Source organism: Bactrocera dorsalis, chromosome 2 (genome assembly GCF_023373825.1).
Source record: "Bactrocera dorsalis isolate Fly_Bdor chromosome 2, ASM2337382v1, whole genome shotgun sequence".
NCBI classification, from domain to species: Eukaryota; Metazoa; Arthropoda; class Insecta; order Diptera; family Tephritidae; genus Bactrocera; species Bactrocera dorsalis.
In genome coordinates, this window is record NC_064304.1 from 21,797,195 (window position 1) to 21,810,331 (window position 13,137).

General features: G+C 36.0%; 1 protein-coding gene across 3 annotated transcripts in view; it reads right to left on the reverse strand.

Moving 5' to 3' along the window:
• LOC105229824 (uncharacterized) overlaps window positions 1–13,137 on the reverse strand; it is a 31,877-nt gene that overhangs the window by 13,443 nt on the left and 5,297 nt on the right. The window lies entirely within an intron of this gene.

Consider the following 13,137-nt stretch of genomic DNA (forward strand, 5'->3'; position numbering starts at 1 on the left):
ACGGGTTAGTATGTTTGTGAGCATGCATGTTGTGGCTATTTTTAAATGAGTTCACACGTTCATTTATTCCTCCTTTTGCAATTGGTCTTTTTGTTTTAGTGAAGACTCATTTCAATTGAATGCGCCCCGAGCATGTACAAGAGTACTAGAGCACTACGCTGCAACTTACAGCTATGCTTGCTCACTTGCATTAGTCATTCACACACATACACACATACAAAGTAGTTTCTTCGAGTGACTGAAAGCTAAAAAATTTGCTAGACGAAATCATATAGCGTAGAAGAACCGTATCAAAGGGCCACACAATCAGGGCGGGATGTAGATGGAAGATAACAGATTGTCGGCCGAACTTGTGAGAGATACAAATTTTTAAACACATTTTTTGTGATGACTTCTCGACTCCGTTGGACCTTCTTTAGAACCCAGTCGATAATAGATGAAATGAAGTCAGGTTTTCGACTAAACTTGTGAGAGATAAAGAATTTTTTAAGAAATTTTTTGTGATAACTTCTTTACTCCGTGGACCTTATTTCGATCTCAGCCGATAGAAGATGAAAAAGGTCAGATGTTTGGCCGACCTTGTGAAATATATACAAGTTTTTAAGACATGTTTTGTGTCGACTCCTCGATTCCATTGGACCTTCTTTAGATCTCAGTCGATAGTAGATGAGATGAGAATAGATTTTCGGCCAAACTTGTGAGATATATAGAAGTTTTTAATGCGCCTCTGCTGATTTCTCCAATTCGTTGGACTATCCTAGTCGATAGTCGTATGGAATCGGTTTTTTAAACTAGAACTGCCAGGCGGTTTGAAATTACAAGTCGATTAATAAGATTATTTTACCTACGATTGACATTAAGAATCACAGTCTACCGAGTGATAGTCACAAATTTGAATGCGTTTACACAAGATGCTTTTATCCCATACTGTTGGTTCTTTTTGAAATTTACTTACTACGGAACGTTCCCATACTTTTTAAGACACAACATCATCGACTAACAAAGATTTTAATGCCTAAAGTAGGTCCCGTACGAGGTTACGAAATGTAATTGGAATTATGTAGACCAGGAACAGAGGACTTCTGAAACTTCTGAGAAAATTGATCCGAAGCACAAGTGTTTTATTTAAAAACTCCCGGTTTTTCGACTGAGAATAACCGTCCTACAAATATTTGAGGACCTTTACAGTTTACAATGTAGAAAATATTAGTTAAACGGAAGAAATCGGGATACGTTGTTTAAGACGCCTTGGCTTTTAAAGATTATGACGTCATTAATGTGTTTTTGCATTAAGTATGGACCATTAGTGCGGCACGAGAGCAAAATATAGAAGCATAGTTTTCATAAAATAATTTCTAAGTTGATGGAAGAGCTACATACATATAATTTCCAAGGTTTTCATTTGAGTTAACGGCTTTGATAGGAGGACTTAGTACAATTCTCCAACTTAATTAAACAGACATTCTGCCGTGCCAACATCGAACCCACGCAATTGAAAAACCCTGTACATGACATATTTATCCCACCCGATAGTTTCAGTTTTTGTGTCAAAATCCCCACAATGCTTCCCAATTTTGAAAAATAACAACATAAACTACTAATCACTTCATCGCTCATAAAAGTGTCATTAGAGAGTACTTGTAGGAAGGCAGAGTGCTATACTTGGAGATATGCATGTATGTATGTACATATATTCACAATAGATCGCTCATCAAGGCAAAGACATAAAGCTATAAATAAATATAAATATTAGAGAGGTTTAACTGTTAAATTCATTTTATGCTTTTCAAAGGCCCAGACTATCTGCGATATACACATATAGTAAAATAGGCAATGGTTGGAATTAGTGATGTGTAGTCGAATTTATTTTAGTAATGAACTAATATTATAAGCTTCTACTTTATTGATACCTTTTACGAATAATCGTCTAGACGAGGCATGTAGTAATACGAGGGTGGAGTACTTTCTGCTCACTTAGCTTTGATTTGTGGCATCACGTATAATTCTATGAACAATCTTAAAAACACCGTTATTTCCTTTAAATTGTACTAGAAAAAGATATTAAGACTTTTCCAATCGCTCTTTGCCATCCAAGCTGCGTCCGAAAAATCACCGATTTCTATTTAAATCATACAACATGCAGCATTATTATTCAAATTCGTTCATTCAAAGTTTCCATGCTGTAAAAAAGGTCATCTAGAAGCTAGTAACTGATTTAGTGGAAAACATCCGTAAAATTATTGGTCTCGATGCAAATACTGTGATTTACAACGAGTATACGAGAAAAAACACTATTTGGAGAATTTTAATTGTAGATTTGGTTCAAAAAAAGGTCTGCGTTTTGTTCGACATGAATTCAATCACCAAAGAATGAACTCAAAGACCAAAATAGTGAACTACTTTTTGATCAAGAAAAGACAAATTCTCTTATCAACCACCCTCTGGATTCACCTGATCTATCACTATGTTATTATTTTTTTATCGGATTCCCCAATCGATGACAATGGAGTTGACGTTCTATTGCCCGACCATGAAGAAGTTCGAATATCAATTATCCGTCTGAAGAACAACAAAGCGGTGGGGATTGCCGGCCGAACTATTTAAATACGGCGGCGAAGATCTAATAAGGAGCATGTATCAGCTTCTTTGTAGAATATGGTTGGACGATTATAATTTAAGTCTGCTCTACCCAATCCTCAAAAAGGGAAGGACTTCTCCGAGCCGTTCGATATCAAACGAGGTTTCAGGGGAGGCGGCTTCCTATCATGTGACTTCTTTAATTTACTGCTGGAGAAAATAATTCGAGCTGGTGAGCTGAATAGAGAAGTTACAATCTTCAACAAGAGTGTACACCTGCTGGCGTACGCCGATGACAGCAATATTATTAGCCACAACAACCGCTCTGATATTTCTGCTTTCTCCAGATTGGATATAGAACCGAAGTAAATGGGTCTGGTAGTGAACAAGGACAAGACGGCATACTTCCTGTCATCAAACAAACAGTCATCGCATTCGCGACTTGGCTGCCTCGTCACTGTTGACAGTTATAACATCGAAGTCGTAGATAATTTTGTCTATCTTAGAACCAGAATTAGCATAAACAACAACGTTAGCCTCGAAATCCAACGCAGGATTGCTCTTGCCAACAGATGCTACATCGAAATTGGAAATAGGAATTGGTATAACGGGGTTGATGGTACCCTCTGCTTGATTTATTTTGATCTCGTTTCTAAAATCTGATAAAAGGCTAAACTCTTTCCTTTCGCACAATTGTATACAGTTATCAATTTTTATTAAAAAATACTCTCAAATTCATACAAAGCATATACAAAGATAAATAGAATATTAATAAGACGCCTCCGGCTTCGATTTTTAAATAATATCAACACAGATGGCATTGAAATGAAGATTCAATTTTGCTAAAAAACTTTTCTAAGCGAAATATGTTTGTAAATATGTATGCATATAATATATATAATATGTAACTATACATATATATAAAAATGTATGATATATGAAACAAAAGCAAAAAAGCGAAAGTGAAATGTTAACGAAATAGAAAAACATAGAAAGTTGAAAATCCACCAAAAACACATTTAGCCACACATTTAATATTTTAATTTGTTGTAAATGTTGTAAAATAAAAGCAAACAATAATTTGTTTGACACAAATTTCTACACTTTGTTGTTGTTGTTGTTCGACATGTAATTATGAATAGTTGGCACTCATTAAAGCGAAGAAACGTCAATGACTTCTTCATTTCGCTGAAGAATTTCGAACTGGATTCTCAAGTGCTTCACGACCACTTATCGGATCACGTCAATCTCAATAGTTTATTGTTAGTTTGCTGTGCACAGATAGAGGATTTGAAGTATGCGTGCATACGCGGGCGCATAAATAAAAGAAGACAACTTATTTTTAAAATATAATGAACACTTCTTGTAGTGACTGTGCAATCATATATGAGTAGTATATCACTCAAAACTAAATCTAAGCATAAAAGCATATTTTTTGTTCTGGCTGTCTGTCTGTCTGTCTGTCTCTACTTTGCTTACAAAATACATATTGAATTTCTCGACACACCATTTTCGTAGAAATGCGTGGGGGGATATGTTGCAAGCAGTGCATGGAATTATTTATATAACGGGTGATCCAAGTAGAGGTACTTTTTTTAATAGCCTTCTTTTGGCAGATCACGCGTGGATCGTGTAAAGTTATCATGTTATTTTTGTTCAGTATTGTTTGGCATTTCATCGTGGAAGGACAAAACACCTGAACAACGTTTAAAAATTATTCAACTTTATTACGAAAATTGATTTTCTGTGAAGAATGTGTTCCGCGCACTTCGCTCAACAGCAGCTTGTGCATGAACTGAAGTCGCTCGATCGTCACAAGCGAGATCGCTTCGCTCTGTGGGCCTTTGAAAAGTTCCAAGAAGATCCGTCGTTATTGAGTCAAATTTGTTCAGCGATGAAGCCCATTTCTGGCTCAATGGGTATATAAACAAGTAAAATTGCCGCATTTGGGACGAAGAGAAACCTGAAGAGATTCATAAGCTACCATTTCATTCAGGAAAACAACGGTTTGGTGTGGTTTGATAACAGGCTATTTGATGTATGAAATGAAAGCTTATGATCTCGGCGACAGTTGGTCCAACAAGACAGTGCCACTTCCCACACGTCGCATCAATCAATGGATTTATTGAGAAAACACTTTGTGAGAAGAAAAATTCACGTTTTGGGCCGGTCAATTGGCAACCAATATCATGTGACATCATACCGTTAGTAAAGTCTTAATCACAAGCACTTTATTCACTTTTTTGCTCTTTATTTTTCTCTCTGTTCTGTTCAGCCTTAGGCGTTTTCTTCAGTATCTGACATAAAAACACTTACTTCTATAGATACCTTTTTCTTCTTTATATAGCATTATGTCGAAACAGCCTTAGGCTGAACAGAACAGAGCGAAAAATGAAGAGAATTGAAAAAACTGCTTATGACTTGGTTATACTTAACGTTCGCATTATTTTAAATCGAAGACAAACACAAATCAGCCATACGAAAAGCTCGAAACATTCGGTTTGAAAAACTTAAATCTAGTCTAATATTAGAAATCATATTTTTTACAATAAACGTGACGGTTGCGCTTGTGGTAATGATATTCGATTTTTGAGCGAAGAAATAATTTTTTAATTTTGCTTTTAAATATTTTCAAATTAAATTGTTAAGATCATATAAATATAAGAATAATGCAATGAGAAGTATTTGAATGACCCAAAGCATATGGTGAAGATCATGAATAGTCATTGAAAACTTGCCTCATTCGGATCGTGGATCATACCCTGATAATTAATAAATTTTAAATAATTAATTAAAAACTATTGTTTGAAAATATACGGGATTTCGCCATTTTTTGTGGATCGACTCAACAAATTTTGCATACATTTTGGTGAATGTTTCGGGTATGAAATCTGTCAATACTAGAATCGTACCAAAATACGAGTAGAGCTTTTAATGCTGATGCGATGTTAGCAACGTAACTGAAGACCCCACAGTCATCAAACTCATCATTACTGTCCGGACTGTTCAAAAATCTAGCAAATGACGTTGCAAAAGTTATCCGAAACCGAAAAAAACAACAAAATTCGCACTGAAGGGTTTCTCAGTCGAGGTTTATAACGACTGTATGGAAAATTTGCTTAAGCGTTGGCTTAACTGTATTGACTCAAAAAGAACTTACTTTGAAGGTGTCAATAAATGTTTTCATTAAGGTTTCGGTTTACAGGTTTCAAAAACTCGATTTTATTAAATTCTACAACACCTATAGAATATTGTCCTAAGTTTTCAAGTTGATCCGAAAAATAGTTTCGAAGATACAATCTTGAGAACTTGTGAGCTCGAGGCTAGCTAGGCTAAGTTCCCCGTCTTTAAAAGCGTTTTTCTCCAAGCTGTATTTTTGAAGGCGGTTGGTAAGATTTCTCGATAACTACTCAACCGATCTTCAAGAAATTTTACACAAAAAATCCAATTTTCAGTTTTTTTCCCTTCGTCCAAGTTCTAAGTTAAGGTTTTAACAAAAATACGTATTTTTTCACTTTATATAATGCTGTAAGGAGTTATCCTGCCAACGCAGGCGCATCTCTTTTCCGAGGCGTCACGGTAAATTGCGTCACAATGTCCGAGTTTAAAATATTTTTTTTTTTTAATTTCATAATTTCTTTGTTAATAGTGTATGTTTGTAACAATAAAAAATTCTGATAAAACATTTCATTTTTTTATGAAAAAAAATTGCTGAAAAAAGGCTGTTTTTTACCCGGCTGCCTTAACCCTTGACATGTTTGTATTGACTCAAAAAGAGCCTATTTTGAAGGTGACAACAAAGATCTGTATTAAAATACATAAAAATTTATTTTTTTGGTCAGTCGGAGTCAAATTTGATCATATAGTACATGCAAGTCTCCGAATTCGAAATTAGTATAACACTTTTTGTGTATTTACTTTTTAACCAAGAGCACTTTATTTTTAATTTCAAAAAAATTGTTTTTACCGTTAATTTGCCATTGTTTAGAAGAATGTATGCACGAAGATACGAATAAAATTTATAGTGGCACAGTTATTTATACACACATATGTATGTATGTATATTTTTCCTTTAATTTTTTATAATTTCTTTGTTAGTGATTTCAATACCATACTATTCCACAAGTTTTCAAAACACTTTTCCACACATAGGGTTGAATAAAAAATCGCTCCAATAAATTATAGAATATATTATTGTTGTATTTTTATTCAAATTACCACAGGCCAGTGTACGAGTATGTTGATTTTTGGCTATAACTATTTACATGTACATATGTACATATGTATGTATGTATGTATAAATGCAAATCTATATCGCACGATGTCATCACAACAAATGCACTGCACAAGTTTAACAACAGCGCCCACTTACGAAAATTCTGATTTTAATTTATATCAATTTTAACATTGAAACGACATTGGAATTATTGTAACACGCCGCAGCGAATTTACATAAAGTTTCAATTGACACGATGACCGTGCGGCTGCCAAATATGAACATATGTTTGAGTGTTTGTTTGTGTGTGTGTGTGGCAGAATCAAATAAAATTGATGTAAAACAAATATTTAATCCATTTACGAATTGTGAGCTTCCAACAATAACACTTGGCACTTCAATTATGTTGCACTAGGCACACACGCACACATGTGAGTATTGAGTATACATAATTTTCAATATTTGTATTTATGATTTTTCGGCGGTTTTTCGGTACACATTGCTCGGCGCAGACACTTTGAATTATTGCCGGAGAACTCAAACGGTCTCGAGTAGTGATTGAAAATGTGGCGCACACACTGCCGCTGCTGTGCTACTGCTGCTGCTGCTGCCACGCGGCGAGTGTGCGGTGAGTGTGCGGTGAATGCAAGTATTTGCAGCAAAACCGTTAAATGCGAATACATACAAACACATACACACATACATATGTATATGAGCAATGAAAAAGCGCTGTGCAGCGATGCGATTGGATTTGGCGCGATCTAGCGGTTGCAATGCTGCCAACTGCAACAGTGTTGATGTGTATGTGTTCATGTGTGTGTGTGTGTGTGTGATATTGACGAGGTGCGATAATGTGTGGCGCATGCGCATTGTGTTCATATTTGTTATGCTTCTTTTGTGCAATAAACGAGAGGTGCTACTGCCGCTGCTCTTTATGTTGCTGCCACTAATAAAGAATACAACAACAAATATGTTTAAACTAATACATACGACAATTACAAGCATAACAGAATGAATCGGCAATTCTGCTACTACAACAAAAACTTCGAAATAGTTGTTGTTGTTGTTTTTTGTTGTTGCTGCTGTTGATTTACTGTATGCAATCCCCTATGAATGAATCCACCAAAAGTTGGGAAATCAACTCGTACGTATGTATATGTATGACTACAACAACTGCAAGTAGAATCGCGCCACGCGCGATATCAATATCAGCAGGTAACAACAACAACAAGCAAACAGCAAGCATACATGTTTATTGCCACATGTTGGACTATCACAATATTTTATTGTATCTAGCATAATAACAATAATAACAACAACAGTAACAGCAACATTGACTGCAACTGAAACAATAATCGCAGCCGTCACTATTAGAAAGTCTCGCTGATGAAGGAGTTTCCAGTGCATGACTGGCGGCGTCGCTGTCGACGTTCGCATTGCTGTGGTTTTTACAGCCACTTCCGATAGCAGCAGCAAAGCACACAAACAAAAATTGACTTACAGCAGACGATGTGCCAAAATCATCATCATGACAGTAGTGGACAAATAATAATAAAAACAGGAGAAAACGTTAGCTTCTGTTGCACCGAGGCTACATATAATACCCTTCACAAGTAAAAAAGCTTTCCAATCAAGATCTTGATTCTGATCGTTCAGTTTGTATGCCAGTTATATACCATAGTGGTCTGATATTGACGGTTAGAACAAATGAGTAAATTCTTGAGGAGGAAAGATGTGTGCAAAATTTTTTGTGCAATACCAAAAGCTCGGTTAGGATCGGGAAGGATTTTTCCGAGCCGATCAATAGCAAACGAGATTTTGGACAAGGCGATTCCCTATCGTGCGACTTCTTCAATCTACTGCTGGAGAAAATAATTCAAGTTGCAGAGCCGAATAGAGAAGGCACAATCTTTTATAAGAGTGTATAGCTGCTGGCGTATTGAGTGATATTACCTGTTCAGGGTATAATAATGAATTAAGTAAAAACAAAAACAATGCATCGCTATGCATTGACATTTGCAACACAAATTCATTTGTTACAATTGCTTGTGGCGCTTTGTTTTTGGCATGTTTGGCATTTTGAATGTCTGTCAGCGTTAATTTTCTTCATAATTGCCAGCAACTGTCGTCTCACGTTGCATGCACCTGCTACTACATTACATAGTAATTAATTTTCCATTCGCTGAAACCGATATGCATTAACAGTGTTGGCCAACTGTATGTACATACGTCAGTACAACAATTTTTAGCTGTGCAATTTTAGTTTGCCTGAAATTATATTGTCAAAGTGATTTTGAGGTTATGATTGCCTAATATGGTTTGTGGCACTATCCAGTTCTTGAATATAATTTACAAAGTCCGGGTTGAAGCTGTTGCTTGGTTAAAACTCTTCCAGTGAAGAAATGCAATTATTAAACGGGTTTCTGTCAGCTTTCCATAACCTCACTTTTTTCATCCTTCGACGAAGATATCGCTTTAAAAGATAAGGACGATTTGCTTTTAGAAATCGATTTGATGATTTGCCTTTTCTCCTCAAGAAGCCGCTAAAGTGTTGGAATCAACGAGATTGAACCTCTATAGAATATATCTGCCTTACCTGTATGTGGAAAGCTTTTTTCACGCGGTATCTTCACGAAATTTGGCACAGATTATGGTCCAAATCTGAACATTTTCCAGTTTTTTTAATATTTACCTTATAAGTTCAAACCTTTTATATTGTCTACTTTTGTTGCAGTTTGCTACGTACAGAACCACCAGACCTACATTCCAATATAACACTGGACTTTCATAGCTTTTAATGAAGAGATTTCAGCTGAAATACGAGGTGTGTTCAAAATATAAAGGCGATTTGCATTTTTTCTAATATTTATACTTGTTTACATAAGGCACTTATATCAGGGCTTGCTCCAATCGTCGAAACCCTACTCAAACTTGTTTTTGTGATAGTCTTTAGCTCTTTCAGCGATGCTCTTTTAATCTATGCTTGTAAAACGACGGCTCTTTGATGATCTCTTTATTTTTTGAAATGGGAAAAAGTCACAAGGAGTCATGCTTGGCTAATATGAAGGCTGAAGCACCGTTACAATATTGTTTTTGGCCAACATTCAACATCCAAAGGTTCTGCGAAAGATTTATGGTACTTTACGCATTGGAAACGACGAATACCGCAATCGATGCAACGATGAGCTGATCGAGATACACGGCGACATTGACATAGTTCAGCGAATTAAGACACAGCGGCTGCGCTAGCTAAGTCCTGTGGTCCGAATGGGTGAAAACAATCCAGTTCTGAGAGTATTCGACGCAGTACCCGTCGGGGGTAACAAAGGAAGAGGAAGATCCCCACATCGTTGGAAAGACCAGATGGAGAAGGGCCTGGCTACACTTGGAATCTCTAATGGGCGCTAAACAGTGATTCGTTCCCACGACAGTCGGGTCTACGAAACCGGAACGGACTCGGACTGTTAACTTGGCAGAATTCTGCCGTTACAACACCAACAACTTAATCCCTTGACGTGTTTTGTATGTTTAAAAGGACCTCAGTTTTATCTCAACCACCGAAACCGAGATATACTCGGGTTTTTAACAGGTCAATGATTGCCAACTCAACAGCATTTATCAAAATCATTAGCGAAATGTTTTATGCCGCTACAACAAGAACAACTAAAGAAAAACATTGTTCCAAAGGGACGTTCATATAAATCTGGGAAATGGCATGTTTCCTGAGACACCCAACGGAGCTGTCGGTTGGGAGATGAAAAGACGTTGTATTACAAATGAATTTGTGGGAAAATATCAATAACAAATGCAGTTAGGAAAGTCCGCATGCTTTCATAAATGACATTAAAAATTGTGTAATATTACTTTAACGACCCTTACAAATATTCATGAATAATCGCTTTTGGCGAACCCTGGAAAATATTTTGCGAATATTATTATCATCACTGTACAAATGCAAAATGTAAAATGTATATTATTTTAATTTTGATTTATATATATTTTCACATTTCTATTGCCTCTGTAGGTAGGCACAATATATTTTTCGGAAGAGGCAGCAACTAGCGTGCGCCCACATGGGACCAAAGAAATGTATACAATAAGCTTATATTCGCATGTATTTCTGGGTGCATTGGGCTTTGAACGATGCGAAAAATAATATCATTGCATTATAACTAGGCATATAAAAATGAATGTTTGTATGTTTGTATGTTCAACCTGTCACTGCACTCCACGCGCTGAAAACGCTGGTAATTTGCGTGTGTGTTCAAGAGGAAAATAGTTGAACTGCGTCGTCTTCTTGGTCATAAGCTCGCGCATATGGGCACACATGCACCTACACACATGTATGTATGTATGTACGTATTATTTGTGTATGCGCATCGGCATCCGTTGTGTGGGCACAAAGGGAGCGCCATAAATTCACAGCTTTAAAATAGCTAAGCATGCCTACACTTGTATGTATGTACATATGTAGCCATGTATGTATGTATGGACGGTAGTTTGTGCAACGAAATAAATAACATTTGTACATTGATGCAACGATTTGGAAACATTTTTCATAGAAATGTTAGCCTTGACATTCGTGCATGCCGCATTTCCGTCGCGTTCGTTGATAAAATGCGCAGCTGCTCAATGCTGTAAATATACGCCGTGCAGTGGGTGGGTGGTTGGGTTGATCGGGATGTGCAGGAGAATGGAATTCTATGCATGCATGTAAATGTAGTACACAGTTAAACGATACCGGAAATGTGTGTTCTGAAATGCTAGAGCTTAACATTTTATAGTACAGTTGCTTAGAAAATCTTTTTAAATGTTAATTTTTGAAAAATTAATTTGAAAATGAGCATGTACTTACAGACATGTATTAACTTTATTGAATATTCTGAATACCCTGAACAGGGCTTTTAACACACAGAAGGAAACGTCGGAGACCCATAAAATAGTATGTATGTATATTATTTATCATATGTATTTTGTGACAAAAAAGTACCCGGAAATTGTAATTGAATTCCCTGTGTAAATGATATTTCAAAAAAATTAATTTTCTAAGTTGGTAGGACTGTTCTTAGTATTCTATGAGCACGATCTGCCAAACAGTTTACGGCTGCTGCTTAAGTCGGTACACCTCAGGGGTACATTGTGATTTTCACAATGGATAAAAATATCGAACAAAGTATTTGTCTAAAATTTTGTATTTCGATTGTTGGAAAACGCTTACGGTGATTCAGTTTTATCAAAAACACAAGTCTACGAGACGTACAAAGCTTTCAGAGACGGTAGAGAGAAACAAAAAAAACACGCCAAAGCCACTCAAGACAGAGACAGACGGTCATTAAGGAGTTCTATTTGGCCGTATTGAGGAGTATGCGTGACAACATCCGTCAAAAAACGGCCGAAATTGTGGACGAACGAATCATGGATTTTACACGATGATAATGCACCATCGCATCGAGCAACGATTGCGACCGAATTTAAATCCAAAAACGCAATGAATACCACCGTATTCACCAGATTTGGTTCCGTGTGATTTTTTTGTTTCTCAAACTGAAATTGCCTCTACGTGCCCGTTTTTAGTCGATCGAAGAGATAAAATAAAATTCGCTGAAGGAGCTGAAGGCCATCCCAAAAAATGCTTATGAAAAGTGTTTCGATGACTGGAAAAATCGTTGGCATTACTGTGGGGATGACTTTCATATAAATATTGATGAATAATTATATTTTTTACATTTTATTTACAATTTCCGGGTCACAATCTAAATCATTGCTTTTTGGAAAAAAATTAAAACCAAAGCTTGGTATGGTGAACATTATTCGGACTCTGTACTAGGAAAGTCGAACTAGGCTACTAACTTAGCTAGACTAAGTGCGCGGTCTTTAAACGCGCTACTCAATCGAACTTCATGAAATTTTACACAGGTCTTTGGAATACAATTCTTAAAAATTCGATTACAACTATTTGAAAAAAAATATCACGAAATTTTAATTGTTTTGTAAAAATGTCTGCAAACAAGAAAATAAGTATTTTTTCACTTTAGATGATCCTGTAAGGAGTTATTCCGCCAAAGCGGGCGTATCTTTCCGAGGGATCACCAAAAATGGTATCGCATTGGCCGTGTGTGAAACATTTTTTTTTTCCAAAAATTTCAGAATTTCTTTTTTAGTAAAAATTTTAATAAAATAAAATATGTAATTTTTTATATGAGAAAAAAATAATTGAAAAAAGGAGTTTTTTACCCGAGGAAAAGTAACCTTATACGCATCAGTGAAGGTTATTGTAGCTTTGGTGCAGCGGAAGTTATCGCTTTTTTCCTTAAAATATTTTTTTATTATTTTATTTATATTGT